The following is a 13913-nucleotide window of genomic DNA, read 5'->3' as shown; positions in this document are numbered from 1 at the left end:
GAGGGAGTCGACATTCTGGAAGCAATGTGTGCATGGAGCGAGAGAGGCTAAATTTTGGCAGGCATCAGTTTATACAGATGGAGCAGCTCTTGGATAAACCACATAAAATTCCTCCCACTGTCCAAGTTAGCACTTCTTAGGGAGAGCAATGCTCCCTCCTCTTCATTCACTGTTGCACCCACACCAATGTCCCCCTCCGGCCTCCCACCTCCCCTACTGTTCCATATGAGCTCCCACACCACCATCTTGGCAGTCCCCGGTCCCGAAGGTAAAGCAGTCCCAACTAGTCAATTATGACGGCGTACAATTACTTTTCCTGGCTCCTCTTGTGCTACAGAAGTTAGGCTGGAGCAATCAAACAAGAAGCAATTTAGCGTTTCTCTTGAAATGCTATGAAGCACTACTTCCAAGAAGGATGAGTATCTGAGGTCTGGAGAAGTGATCAAGTTAACACTCGATCCTCTTTCAGGAGGGACAGAATCATGAGAAATGATTTTTTTCAGAGTAATGACACATGCTCTGCTTTTCAGCTTAACTTTAAAAACCTCTGACCAACTTCTTACCTCATGGCTCATTCGCTGTGAACAGTCACTGGTGTTAAGTTTAATATTACTACATTGATGTAAATATTTAAATCTGAACCATAAGCAACAGGGGGTCTTAGATTTAATATTTTTTTTTTCTGTCTAGTGGATGTAAAATGATTTGTGATGACACAGTTCATGTCCATTTTTTTTTTCACATTTTGACACATCACAAGTCTGTGAGACTGATCAGATGAAAACAGTGAAGTAAACGTCTAAAAAGACTGTTCAGGTTGTTAGTGAAACTACTAATAGTGCCTCTAAAGAATTTTTCCATTGCTGCTAAAAATATGTGAGGAGTAATTTCACCTCTGTGTGTTTAAAGAGTTGGAACTGAATGTTTAAGAATGTCTGAACTTGACAGTGTTATTGATCTTGATCGGCTGATCTAAGAAGATGATTTGTTGCTTTACTTAAGTTCAGAAGGTTTTTTTCTAGGAGAAAGAAGACAAGAGAGGGTCTCAAGACAGAAAAAGAAACTGATGAAATTATGATCACATTAACATTGAACAACTTAAAGTTTTTAAGATAATCTTGCAGTCGCAATGTGACATTTGAAGAAACGTCAACTCCTTCGCAGGGCTTTGTACAAATGTAGTTTACTTTTGTGTGTACTTAAGTACTTCAGTGTGCAATGAACTGTTGTAGACATGTTTAAGTTACCAGTCTTTTAAGACAAACTGCTGTCAAGTTAAACAAATATTTAAGAGAAGAGAGTTTCTACATGAGGCACAAATAAAATCCTGCAGCTAACATAATGTCATGGCTATGCTGCTCTCATGCTTATCCCAAATGACCCAGTTCTTCGCCAGCAATGTTTTCACTGCGCTCCAGCATGTGTTTACCAGAGGCAGGCTGCCTCCCCAATAAAGCTCTCATTCCCCCGAGGCCACAGCACACATCATTAAGACACAGGATATGGACTCTGACCATGGCGTCCTACCTTTGCCTGTATAGCCACATGGTTCCTACCTGTAAAACCTTAACGTATACACCCATTTCTTTTTTTTTCCTCCTTTCTTTCCATCTTCCTTCCTTTCCTTCCTTCTTGCTTTCTTTCTTTCCTTCTCTCTTTCTGTCTTTCTTTCTCTCCTCTCTCTAGCAATACATGCACAGACATAAAGAGTTTCATTAACAGACAAGAACATGCATTATTCATTTAAATTAATCTGTTAAGGATCATAAAGTATTCTGAGTTTGGGACTCAAGTGAACAAAAATGAGTCATTATTCACAAATGGAGAAAAAACGTTGAGCTGTGGTGAGCCCTTTCAGTCATGACCTGTCCACCAAAGTCAACTAGTCAAAAGAGAAATCAGATAAACATCTAAAGCAGTGCGCACGCCTTACTTTCCAAAACTGATTGTACATATTTTACTCAATTATTATGTGTTTTTTTATTTATTGTGCTTGATTTCATTCATATGTTTTTTATACCAAAAACATATTGTGATGTATATCGTTACAACCATCTACAATACATATCAGCATATGAATTTTACGCTATATCACACATCCCTAGTGTGCATGATGTTTTGTCTAAGAAAAATTAACATCAATTCTGAAAATAACATGGCTGTGGTAATGTGATGTTGTGGAGCTGCTGCACATGCATCATTTGCTGTCATTCATAGAACCATAAATTCTGTTATCTGCCACAATCCTCAAGGAAGAATATTCAGCTGTCAGATTTCGACAGCAGCCGTGATCTAAAGAATACCAGTATGTCCACTTTTGATTGGCTTAAAAAAAAGAAAAGTTAAGCATACTGTGGGTTATGGGGTGGGCTGATCAAAATCCAAACTTGAATCAGATTGAAATTCTGTAGCAAGACCTTAAACAGGTTCTTCATCCTCAGAAAACTTCCTTAGGACAATTCTTCAAGAATGAGTGGGTCAGCATTCCTCAACGGTGATGTAAAAGCCTCATTGCCATTTATCTCAATACACTCATGCACGTTGTTGTACAACCAGTCATTAGGATTAGGGGGCAATTACTCTTTGAGTTTGAATCATTTTTACCCCCTTATTAAAATAAATCATGTTTTAAAAACAGATTCTTCTTATCTTTAATTTGGAATAAGATTTGGAGATCTCTGAGGGGTTCGAGTGGCAGAGTTGGTAGCATCGCTGCCTTGCAGGTCTTGTGTTCGAATCCCAGCACAGAGACTTTTTTTTTTCATGGAGTTTCCATGTTCTCCCCCTGCAGGCGTTAGTTCTCCAGCCTGCTTCCACAGTCCAAAAAACATGACTGTTAGGTTAGGTTACTCTAAATTGTTCTTGGGTGTGTGCTGAACTGGCAACTTGTCCAGGTTGTGCCCCGTCTCTTGCCCAATGACCGTAACCCTGCAAGCATAAGCAGGTCACAACAATGGATGGATGATCTGAAACATTTAAGTGTGACAAAAAAAAGACTAAAAATAAATTACATTTTTCACAACAACATATAATTGAAAACAGAGTTGATGATCAACGGCGCCAGAAGCTGCTAAAAATGAAATATCACAAAGGTGATGTAAAAAACGCACAACTTAAAACCCTAATGAATTGCTGCCATAATCACTGCAGTAGCAGGATGTTCCTTAACTTAAGTATATCATTAGAATAGATTGCTTAAAAGTGTTGATTACCTGGCTCTAATTAGGAGCTTGTTGAAAACAAGGAGTTCCTCTAAATCCAAAAAGAAAAGCAAAATAGGTAGGAAACACAAGTGACTTAAGTTTAGCACTTGCTAAAACAAGGCCAAAAGGGGTAAAGTGTCAACACCCTGCTGTATTAAGCCCTCGGCAAATTGTGCCACTTGTTCTGAGAGACACTAAAAAAGTGTGGTGCATCCATAATATATGCAGTTAAAGGAAATCTCCTACCCAGTTTCCCGGCTTTTTCTGGCTCCCCCACCCGCCACCATCCTACCCTAAGGCCAATGCTTCCCAGCTCCCCAGAATGGAGTCATTAGCTTGGTGCTAATGGTTTCAGACTTTCTAATTGAATGGGAACCCATTGATCTGTAGGTAGAGAGAAATGGCTCTTTTCATTGCCTCTCTATGGCCTTGCACAGCACTTGTGTCTACTCAAAATTAAGGCCTGTGGATGGTGAACTTGCAAAGATTGAGGCAGGAGTTGCAGCCACGTGAACATGCAGCGGCATATGCTTGTAAACGCACACCTTTGCAGAGACACCAGAGTTACAGCAGCCAGAGCGCGCAAACACACACGCAGACGTGCACATTCATGCACGATTGCTCTCCTGTGTGTAGCCTTCAGGGCTCCCGTTCTGAGAGGAGCAGACTTTAATCTGTGTTCACTTCCAGAGTTATCCTGGTGGGAGTTTGTGTACCTCACATCTTTTTAAATACTGCAACAACAAGGGGTTGCCTGTGGCTGCTGGGGTCAAGGATGTAGCTTAGTAGAGATGTCAACTGCCAAGTTGTCTCCGTGCCTGGTGGAGGTTGAAGTGCATAGGGCTTGAAGCTGCTATAACACTGATAAGGATGGTGGGAGGTACCCATTTATTCTCCATCTGCATTGAGAACACACATAACTAACTCACACTCTATAGTTTCATTGATAAGTTCTATTTACGCATATGTTGTTTCCTGACTTGACTTCTTTTTTGAGTAATTCTGAACACAAAAAAGGGGAATAGTATGGCTTATAAAGTTATAGACAAAGCATGACTATTGCTTTGTTGTATTGTCTTTTGCAAACAGACATTGGTGCAGGAATATTTTTAAAAATCATTGTTTATCACCAAACATACATAGAAAACAACATATTTGCACACACTGTATAAAAACAATCTATTTTTCCTCCTTGTGTTAAACCACCTTTCCAGTAAACTTAAACTTGTGACACTTTCAGGAATCTGGAAATTGGACTCAAAGATGAATTCAGAATGGTGGAAGCCAACATTTAGACTTGCTATTCTCCTGCCAGTTTTCTTTTGATGTGTTTTTTTTTTCATAATATCACAAAAGAAGCAGTGTTCTTAAGGTGCTGTCGTAAAATACGTCTACAGGTGTATATCCTTGAAACTCAAATGTTCAGAATTAACTAATCAGAAGCTTAGAAATCCTGACATCAACATCTGGAGTTCTACAAATTGTTTAAAGGCAAAGTAATCTTAGTGTGTGCAAACTTCTGAATTTGTGAAAATAATATATTCTGTATTTCTCATTATTTTGGAATATAAAAAAATAATAATTTTGGTAGTTCTAACTGACCTGACAGAGGAACTGCTTAGTCTGATTTTATGTCGGACAGTGGGAACAAAAATGTTGTCTTTTTGCTAAAATGTATGTAAATATCTGGTCACCCATGGAGTGAAGTTGAGCTGACAAGCACTCGTGTTGCTTTGTGCTCACTGTGCAGTCAGCAGGATTTCATTCACATCTCAGTATCAGATTTTCTCCAGTAAATGTTTATTCAGAGGACTGATAATTCTGTTTGTACATGTGCGTCTGAGAGACAAAAGCCAGCTGGTTCTGGTTATCAAGCTGGAATTCACAGTAAAAATTACAACATCTTTTTTCTAACTCCCTCCACCCTCCCGCCCCCCAACACCCCTTAAACCCCAAAACTATCTCTCTCTCTCTTGCACACTCTCTCTCTCCCCATCTCTTTTTCTGTCTCTTTTTCCCCCCTCTTTCTCGCTCTCTTTCTTTTGCTCTCTCTCTCACTCACTCACTCACACACGCACACACACAAAGTGAAATACAACCTATAATTATCCAGCTCCATTGCCTCTTTTTGAGGAGCCTCTGCTTCTGGAGAGTATGTACTTAACTGCTAGTCAGAACAGAAAGAAAAAAAAATCACAAGAGACAGATTGTTGTCTAACAAACACCAGTGGACATCGGGACTGAATTAAAACACAACAGTCCTTCATATAAAGTCAGAAAGAGGACGACATCGTACACTGTATAATAAAAAAGTTGTATTTCACAAGTCTCAGCGTGTGTCAGGTTTAAAGACCCCTCTTATAAGCTGACTGACATCATGTCTGGGAGGGACCTATAATAACATCTTTCTCTCTCTCCCTGTAGATGATCTCTAGATAAGTGGTGTGTGTGCTTGTGTGTGTAAAAATGCGTGTCGGCGTGTGTGTGTGTGCGTGTGCGTGTGTGTGTGTGTGTGTGTGTGTGCTTACTGCATATCACTGTGTCCATATCTCCCCACTGAATGTTTATGAATGTTGAAAGATAATAGGTGTATTGGCTACTGAGGTGAGCACAGATTGGGGGAGTCACTCAGGGGAAACACCAAAGGTCTTGTTGACATTCCTTGCTGTAACTAGGCAACAAAAAACAGTGTCTGTATGAATGGGATTTAGTAACTTTACCTTAATAGAAAACAAGATGGGCCTGCTTTAAGAAAAATGTCTCGGAGGATTTTTAAATGAATGGTAAAGTTGCGTCTTTTTTGACACAGGATGTGTTTGTATGGTCATCTTGTTTCCATTTTCAGATGATAGATTGAAATGTTCACAAAGCTTTTCTTTAAACTGCTCTAGTTTTATCTCAAGTTTAATTTTCCTTGAATAAAGATCTTCCCTTAGAGGTGTTCTGGACACATCCTAGTCAAAGGAAACAATTGAAGACTGCATTGAATTTAAGATCCTCAACAATGAGCTGCGCTGTGTTGCTGGAAAGTGGGATGTCTAGGTTTCCCTCTTAGGTTTAACCTGCAACCTGATTTGAGATGAGTGGAAGATGGTGGATGGATGAAGGAAGCCATGAAGCAAATCCCAACTTTACCATCATTAGCTGTTAGCCAGTCATGGTACAGAGTTAATAAATTAGTTTGGATCACTCACTGTTTCCAGTTAAAGGACATGAGTTAAAATGTTTTTTTTTTCTGCATGGATGTAGACGAGCAGTAACTGAACTTTTAGTTGCTGTCTATTCTTATTTGAAGATAAATCTCTCAGAAATATGTAAATTAATCCAACTTTACCAAATTAAGTCACGTTCTGGGTAACTGGGTAGCACATTGTAGAACAGACCTATTAAGGATCTTTTCGCACCCCTGCTGGTAAGATATCATTACAACGAACGATTCAGACTGGTTTTATGTGATAAAGAAGTATGGGAGTATAATTTAGCTGTCATTTGTCATTTTAAATTTAAAATTTGTTCAAGAAAAATTTAAGTTAATAAAAGTCTTGTAATTGTGTGGGATGATTACGCATTGATTCAGCGCCAAAGCCTGGTTTCATGCCATAGTTAACATTTTATTGCCGAGTTTTCTTTTGAGCTTATTAAAAAAAAAGAGGTTTTTCCATCCATGGCTCACTTTCACCCATGCCAGCTTCTTACATCTGGTAGCCATTTTGTGCCACAGTTTTCCAAAGAGGTAAAACCACAGCGGCAGAAGGTGGAGAATAAGCACTAGCCCACCCAAGGTTGACAAGCCACACCATTACTTTTTGACAAGAACTACTGATAAATGGATTTAGCCAGTGCAGCTGTTTACTGACAGTAGTACATAACCACCTTAAGCCTTCTTCCAGAAGCTAATTCACAAATTTCCAACAAGATCAAAATTAAACATGCTGCATTAAAATCATGCATCCGAATAGACCAGCAGCTGTAAGGCCCACATGGTAATGTCCCAGTCATTTCCTCCTGCATTTTCTCTGGATCACTTTATTACCCTACAACAGCAGCAAAAAAAGGCAATAAGAGTCTGTGAGCCAAGAGTGTGTTTAGATGTGTTTGTTTTCTGTACTTCTTCCTGCCTCCATTTCTGCATTTTGCCTTTTAAAGTCCACCTTCAGCATCGCATCTGTGGGACTGCACCGTCCCACTTCCACAATGAGATGAAACATAAAAAAAGAACTCATATTAAACTCCATCATCATCATCATCATCATCAAAAAAAAAAGCATTAAAATGACAAAGGCGTAGCATGTGCAGGCCTGCTACTGTTGCTGCACAGAGGTAAAGGGTGAAATGAGGGTACAGAAAGCTTGTGGTAAGAAATGACTGCCATTACAGTATGAAGCTATTCACATCAAACCAGTGTTGACTGAATCTGAGCCAAGTTGTTCTGGCAGCAGAGTGTGCCTTTACAGGCTGCTTACATGCAGGAGCAACATAAGAAGTAGGCCATTAAACAGCCATGTTAGCACACTTAAAGAGGCTTTTCACAGAAGCAAAGCTGATTTGATACATAATACAGTCAAAAATCTGAGCAGCAGTCAAACTGCTGGGATTGTCGTTTGTTTAACCAATACTTGATGGTAAAGAGTGGCATGAAATAGACTCTTTCAAAGAATAACCGCAGCATTGCCTTGGCCTGCACTGCAGGATAATTTCCTTCTTAGCCAGCAGCCCACAGGTCAAAGCACAGGTCTGGAAAAATGTAGAAGACAGAGCAAAGGAGAGATGCAGAGTGGAATTGGAAAGTAATGGGGAAAGAGACGGGGAAGGGAAAAAAAAAAAAACAATAGACGACATAAACAGACAGCAAAACCGAGGTGGAGAGAGGCTGAAGGTGAATCACAGGACTGCTCTCGGTCTTGGTTTTGTTCTTTTATCCACAGTGACATGCGGTTTCATGGCTATTAACACACATTATATCTTGCTGTGCCATAATTTGAGCTGTCCATATATTCTCCACTGCCCCCTTCTCCATAAAACACATGAACATAATGGTCTGTCCTGTTGTCAATGTGTGCTATGCAAACTAATAAAATCAATACTTGTCGACGGAGTGTTAAAACAGGATGAAAGAGAACCAAAGAACAACTTTACCTGAAGAAAATTCACATTTTGAAATGGCCTGTAGTTGTAGTCCAGAACTACGCCTGATGGAAAATCTGTAGGGTCACATGAAGAGGATCAAGGACAAGAGACGGCTTCAGAATCTGATAGAGTAGGAAGACTTTTGCAAAGTGGAATAGCAGATATTTCTAAGTTAAGATGCGTCATGGTAACACACTCTCACCAAAACAATATAAACACAAAAAAATTATTTAAAATACACTTTTAAATAGCAGGGTGTTACTTCAGGGGTTTGCACTGTTGTTCAACCATGCAGCTTTTATATTTTTCACATTATTTATTTTGCCCAGTTTTGTTTGCTTTTGTGTTGAATTATAAACATTGTTTGAAACTGCATTTTGAAATGGATCTTTAAATTACTTATTACAGCCTTTTGTATTTGATTTGTATCTTACCATATTATTTGACCAAGAGATCACATTTAAAATGTTTAATTTTAGCTGTTATTCTCAGCTGTCCCTCCTCTTTCCAGGGGTTCTCCCCTCTGCACATTGCTTATACAGCCAGTCCATCATAAATGTCAAACTTTTAGCAAACCATGAAATGACAAATAAAAATGCTTTGTTGTGGAAGTGAGAGAAGTCCAGGCAGATTGAAACCATCATTCAACTCTCTATTGTTGTTTTCCTTTTCTCCGTGACAGTCTCTCTAAGCCTACATTATGCGCGTGTGTGTGTGTGTATGTGTGTATGCGTGTTTTTGCTGTGCACATTTGTGTCCTGTGTTGAAGAACAGAAGGTCTCTGCAGGGCTTGCCTGTGTGGGTGGACTCTGGGATTCACCGTGAAAACAACCAAAAAGCCAAGGACATTTCCTAAGCTGCAGCTCACACCTTAGAGCTCCAGTTATTATCCTGTTCAGAACTTGTGTGCTTTTATTTTATTTATTTTTTTAAACATATTTGGATATTGTGTTATTTGTCTAAATTTATCTTAATTGTATCAAATATCTGAATTGTTTGTTTTTGTTATTCAATCCTCATGTTAAAAATGTATAGGGACTGTGTCAGTTCCAGTTTCCTGTGAAGGCATCTGTGTGGGTCTGTAAAAACCTCCTTATCTGCCTTGGCTCAGAAGATTACTTTGTCTACGCAGACTGGTTGACAACAAGCCTTTATACAGAGAGCTAGATTGTGTCCTAAGGTCTGACAGACAGTAGCTGTTGAAACACTCTGCTCCGCAGCCTGAGCAGCAGCTAGATAAGTGGAAGACAAAGACACTATTGTACTGTAACATGTGGCCCAGAGACTCTACGCCTTATCACAGTGACTTTCTTCCACTGCCTGCTGTTGCAAAGGGCCTGGATACGGTTTAGCTACAGATCCGTTTACAGTAATTTTCTTTATCTATTACCAAAATCGCTGTGTGATTTATGAGAATGCTCAGGGAGTTATGGATTCATTCCTCTGCATTGGAGGCCAACTTTTTGTTCTTACTGTCTGCTTGGTTGACACCAATATTGTGTTTCAGCATGCCCTTAAATTTGATCTTCTCATTGGAAGGTCAGCTGCACTAATTTTGCTTTTCAAGTTTTTTGACGGCATGAAAAGATCGTTTTTTGACCTTTTGTGACAGGACAAGATGAGCTGTTGCAGTTTAACACTATAAGAAAATTCAGTTTGATTAATATTTAGAGGCCAGTTTATAAGAACATACATTTTCAAGTACTTCAATACCCAATTTTTCTGAGCAGTACGGTGTGGTTTGGTGTGGTTTGATTCTGTTTCCCTTATAAAAGTGACCGATACAACCCAATCATGCCGCACCATTCTTGGGCCCCCTTTATAGTAGATCCATAGGACAATTGTGTGATCTGGTACGGCATAGTATAGTTATTAAATTTTCAATTTTGTTTTTTATAGCGTATAGCACTAATTCATAACACGTTGCATTTTGCTTTTAAAATTTTAAATATAGTACTTGCAGTGTGTTTTTGAATAGAAACATAATGGATTTTTTATGTGGTTCCTAGTTTGTCTCCAGACTTGTTTCCAGGATAGAGCCTTGTTGAGCTCCTTCTATGCTGTCATGATATAGTCAATCTGTTTAGCTCATTTCTTGTTTTCATGAGTAGGGATTTATCCAGCACGGCGCTTGGCATAAAACGCAAAATAATGATTTTTAAAAAGAGACTTAAAATTTGTGATTCAGAAAAGTTCTTAAGTAGAAATTGTTGGTGTTGAAATATATCTCCGAATCATTCATATTAAAAATGTGACACCCTGACGTGAAGCATAATATGTGATAGAAATGTTATAATAGATGTGTAAAATGCTTCTGTCCAAGAATAGGAATGTGAAATCACTCAGAGTTAAATGTGGCTCTACCTCCTCCTGGAGATGAGCTGAATATGAGCAAAGGGGAAATAGAAGGATAATATTGGTGGCAATCAGGGTCTGCTGGAATGGTCCATGATAACGAGCTAAAAATAGCTTCACTTGGACTCAGATCTTGGCTCTCGCCCCATTCTCCAGCGCCTCCCTCTGCTCTGCTGTCCCACGCCTCCATCCTCCCTCCATCCTCTCCCCGTCCTTCCCCAATTCCACCTTTCTCTGCACGTCTCCATCCCTCCCTCGTTTCCAAGTAGCACCTGCTCCCACACCTCCTCCTGCCAACTGGCTGATGTCATGCTTCGGTTTCGGACAGACGTCCTCACGCCTAGTTCTGTTTGACTAAACGGCAGCCAGTGCAGAGATGACCAAGTGTACCCACACACAGACACGCTGCCTCCTGAGGCATGTGTTGATCTCACGACACACACTCCCGGCGTGACTGCTCAGTTTCACTCTGAATTTTAAAGCAACACGTTCATCTAGGTTAGGACTTAGCACTTTATCTTAGAGTTTCGTTCTCATCTTCAAACTTTGCGATTCAAGACCATATTTATTACACAAATACACATCGCTCCATCATATCTGATATTTTGAAACTTGCTGCCCTTCTCACATCAATAATGTAAAGTTGAAATAAATAGCTTTAGACTAATTCACACCCAGCTATCCTTGAGATGCAAGGCTTAACTTTTTTTTTTTTTTTTTTTGTCCTCAACCCAGATGTCCTTTGTGACCTCTCATCTTTAGGGGCATTGACCCCTGGCTTTATTATTGCCACATAGGGCCCTGTCTCTTCTAAACACACTTAACATTCTCCATCTGCATGCATTTCCTGTCTGCATCCCTTCTGTTTGTCATGCTCCTTAAACTCAGAAGCTCTTCACTGGGAAACTTGGCTCAAGACCCTCTTCCACTTCTGCTCCACTCGACACATGCCAGGATTAAAAGAGGAGACTTTGAGACTCTGTTTGTCTCACTGTATAGATGCTAGGAAACATGTGCATACTCAGCATATGCTTGGTTCATCTTAGCGGTGTTGCTTTTTTTTTGTTGGTTTTTTAACCACCATTTTGTTAGAGATGGAACAATTAGGATCTGGTGGATGTTTCTAATCACTTTTTTTTTGTAATACTTTGATCTGATATTGCAATTGTTTTCTTAAATAACTACAAAGTATGGATCCTACATGCCTAAATAGAAGCCAGATGGACTTGTTTTTTTAACATAGTTCATTACTCATCTAAATAGTCTTTTTCAGTTCATGGTTTGGAGATTTCAGGTCTTAAAAGAGGATGTCAGATCAATAACACTAATTAAGTGATTGGTAAGCAATCATGTCGAGGATAACTGGCCCTTCTCTCAATTTGATCAGATGTTTCAGTCGTTATTTGATGATCGACACATATGACCTTAAGAAAAGTTTGAACTTACAAGTCTGATGCTTCCAATGAATAGTAGGAATAAAAAAAACAACTATTGAACACGTGAAACATTCAATAAATCAGAGAAGAAGCCCAGTTACTTTCTGTTTAAGCTCAAAAGATTCAACATGTTCTGGATGACTGAGAATCTACTCCAAGGAATGACATCAAAACAGTTTTCAGCTTTTTTGTTGTGAGGGATAAATATGTGAGAAAGTAATGCAATGTCATGCTGCATGTATGTGTAAATGTAAATCTGAGTTTTACTAATATTTCAAAAGAAAACCAAAATGACTTTTGAAGTATTAAGCATTTTAAGTGATCATAAGCATATAAGCATCTTATATTAATAAATAGTGTAGTTAGAATGGCTGGCATTACAAAAATAGCAATTGTAGAATTTATGACGCACAGAATGTAGATCCTTACCTGAAATATTGCATTTCCAGAAAATCTTGACCTCTCCAAATCCAACAGCCTTCCTGTTATCTCCTAAATGTGTTGCTCTCTCTCATCCTGAATGAACGGCAGACATCAAAGTAGACTTTCCTTCTGAAAATCTCCTTCCATCCCGGCACTGACTTTGTTTTTAAACGCCTCATTGGTACAGAAAATTGCTAACTGTGAGTCTTCTTGCCGTCCACTGACAGGAAAAGATCCTATTTCTGTATTTCCGACCAACTGCTAATCGTTCCTGATGCATCAAGCTGAAAATCATCCACACTGGTCTAGCTCTGTTTTTCATTTTAACTTAAAAGGGGAAGATTTTTGATTTATCTATTTGCCTGTTCACTGCCCCCTGTCAGCTGTGTCGATATTATTTTTTATGTCATACAGTTGTGTGTTTCTTACCATTGTTTCCCTGCAAATGTAGTCGTGATGAATCAAATAAAGTTTAGTAAGAAGTTGAGTTTATTCTAACCCAAACTTGTGCATATATATATATTTTTTTCCTTGACTGTTGTGTGTTGCTCAGAACCCTTTCTTTAGAGCAGCTACAGTAGATCTGTGCTTATATGTTTTGCAGCTGTGAGGTCAGGGAGGCCAGATCATGTGTCCTGACATGATTAACGTATTTATAAGCCAGCGAGGAAGGAGCAGAGTGAATGACAGTAAGTGAGCAGCAGAGTAAGTTGAGGCCCTCGACGTTATGGAGCCTGTAAGGCGTACGTGCCTGGAGCCTGCTAGTAAAGCATTTTGACCCCCTCATTACTGGCAATTTAGAGGATCAGGGCTCCCTAAAACAACTTGTCTGTTTGCTTGACTTCTGCTTGCAGTCACGAGGTCACAGCTTGGGATCAGGTCTGTCTGGCGGACTCTGGAGCCGAGTGCCACTTCCATCCTCTGTAATCCTCGCATGGCGGGAACCGAGAGCTTGCAACATCAACAACGGCCGAGGTTTCTTGTTTAAGAGGAGGAACCGTGAATCACAGCACATCTCCCTCTGTCTTTCTTTCAGTCTGTCTGCCTTTTATCTGTCTCTGCCTCTTGGAGATATATATCCACATTCACATTTATTTGCGGCCAGGCACAGTCTGAAATTCCTTCAAAACCACAGTCATCTTTGTTCACCCACACCCATTCTAATAGCTTCTCATAGGCTGACTTATGTATGCAGGCACACACACACAAACACACACGCGCATACACACATATGAACCCTTTTATTTTAGGGAACTGAAAGAAGGCCTTCCTCATAGACTCTTTTCTTTTTTCTTTTTGCTGTAAGAGATGCCTTGCCTGCATGTGAAAGCTGTCTCCGAGTTTTTAATGTTTTTAAATATATAAGTAT

At 39.5% G+C, this 13913-nt stretch overlaps 1 long non-coding RNA gene across 7 annotated transcripts in view; it reads left to right on the top strand.

The window, feature by feature from the left end:
• LOC103141861 (uncharacterized) overlaps positions 1–13913 on the top strand; it is a 245722-nt gene that overhangs the window by 189243 nt on the left and 42566 nt on the right. For 2 of the 7 annotated variants that reach the window (XR_001662796.1, XR_001662794.1), the window contains one exon: positions 13399–13519. The exons of 4 other annotated variants lie outside the window; for them this stretch is intronic. This is a non-coding gene — a long non-coding RNA (uncharacterized LOC103141861). Of the gene's footprint in view, positions 1–13148; positions 13234–13398; positions 13520–13913 lie in introns of all 7 variants that reach the window. One more of the 7 variants, XR_476629.2, reaches the window with a different exon arrangement.

This window comes from Poecilia formosa, unplaced genomic scaffold, assembly GCF_000485575.1.
Source record: "Poecilia formosa unplaced genomic scaffold, Poecilia_formosa-5.1.2 Scaffold90, whole genome shotgun sequence".
Lineage (NCBI taxonomy): Eukaryota > Metazoa > Chordata > Actinopteri > Cyprinodontiformes > Poeciliidae > Poecilia > Poecilia formosa.
The sequence above is the reverse complement of the archived record's forward strand: the minus strand, read 5'-3'. Positions and strand labels throughout refer to the sequence as shown.